This window comes from Salvelinus sp. IW2-2015, unplaced genomic scaffold (assembly GCF_002910315.2).
Source record: "Salvelinus sp. IW2-2015 unplaced genomic scaffold, ASM291031v2 Un_scaffold591, whole genome shotgun sequence".
In the NCBI taxonomy this organism is placed as follows: domain Eukaryota; kingdom Metazoa; phylum Chordata; class Actinopteri; order Salmoniformes; family Salmonidae; genus Salvelinus; species Salvelinus sp. IW2-2015.
Window position 1 is genome coordinate 70,741 of NW_019942581.1, and position 2,041 is coordinate 72,781.

Below are 2,041 nucleotides of genomic sequence, written 5' to 3' on the forward strand. Positions count from 1 at the left end.
CCCTACAGTATATCCCTATGGGTCTTGGTCCAAAGTAGTGCAGTACTCAGGAAATAGGGTACAATTTGGAACGCACACATATTCCTTTTTGAGATGTGCCCTGCACACTAAAACAACACATCGTCCATTTCATTCTTAGCCCTGTGTTGCACCTGTGACAGGGTTTTCAATGAGCGTCTGACAGACCGAGGAGGATTTCTCAGAAATGGGATGCTGTTGTGGACTGATTGATAAACAGTAAGACATGATCGCCTTTGTGGGAAACAAGTGGGTATTGTGGAGCTGTAATCAGATCGATAAGGAGGACTGTGTGAGACAATATACAACATCCCACATATGGATCAATGGCTGTTTACACCGACTGCACACACGCGCACACACACACACACTGCACCCACACCGACCGCACACACACACACACGTGCGCGCACCCACACAAAGACACATGCACACATACTTGATAGGATCAACAGTCACTAGTCACTAGTTGAAACTACAGGTAAGATGAGAACCAGTGATAAATGATTGATTTGAAAACATTGAGCATTTTATTTTATTTGCGTAACTGGTGCTGCTGATGCACACTGGGTCAAAGCTTCTGTTGGTTGGGATTGGAGGCTACTACACAAATCCAAATCTATAGTTGGCATAACATTTTTGCCTTGCAGAAATAAACAGATCTTTCTAAGGGTCTGACATCATAACCTGTCTAGTGTTCTTGTGAGCATGAAGTGTAAACTGGTTTACATGACAATTACTGAAATGTTGTTCCTTATTTAATGGACATCTGTTAATTAAGTTTCTCAACCACTTTCCACCAGAATAAACAATCTTGTGAAGAATTCCACTTCAGACCTGTAGCTGGAACACATCTACTGTGATGAAATGAAATGATACTGCAGCAAATGGGTACATTCATTAGTGAACACTGTAGCGAACCATAGCAAACTGTTTCAAAAGTAAAATGAGTTTCTATTGCCAATTCAGGTAGGTCCCTCCCCGTTTGTTTCCATTTGGTTCCAAGTGAATTCACTCCTGTTCCCACAGAGGCTGTGGTGTCCAGTTTCCCTCTGCCCTGGGTGCACGTTTTGGTTTTTGCACTATCACTACACAGCTGATTAAAATAATCAAAGATTGATAGTTGGTTATTTGAATCAGCTGTGTAGTGGCAAAAACAAAAACATGCTTCCAAAGGGGGGGACCACATTTGGTAAACCCTAGAGTGGAGGACAGTCTGTTTGTTGGCTGTTGGTGAGTCTCCCATGAACGTCCTTGGTTGATGTGCCGTTTCCACGGGCAACCAGGGTCCTTACCACATGGAGAGAGGGTTGCTATGCCAGAAAGCCAGAGCGGGCTCAGATAGTTACATTCAAAATATAAAGCAGAGGTAGGCTATCATTTGGGTAATCTGGATCATATTCAACCAATTCTTCCTGTTTGTTTACATGTATTTATGAGCCATGAACATTTATCTCCTTCTCAAGAAGTACAGTAATCTCATCATGTATATTTGATGATGTGAAGGAGGGCATTTATTACAAGCCCAAGCATCACCTTCCACATTCAGTCTCTCTCAGACTGGCACACAGGAAATATTAGAAGCAAGGCAAATCAGAGCACTTTAAGGGATATGTCTTCGATTTCTAAAATGGAAATTCAAAAAGACTTGAGGGAGTGAAGAGCCCATACTGCCATCTAGTGGCTAAGATATAAGCAGACATGTCCATGAAATACAGTTTACAAACATTAAGAACACCATCCTAATATTGAGTTGCACTCCCCTTATGCCCTCAAAACAACAACTTGTCAGGGCATGGACTCTACAAGGTGTCGAAAGCGTTCCACAGGGATACTGGCCCATGTTGACTCCAATGCTTCCCACAGTTGTGTTAAGTTGGGTGGAGGACAATTTTCTTTTTTTATGTAACCCCTTTTTCTCCCCAATTTCATAATCACGATCTTGTCTCATCGCTGCAACTCCACAATGGGCTCGGGAGAGGCGAAGGTCGAGTCATGCGTTCTCTGAAACATGACTCACCAA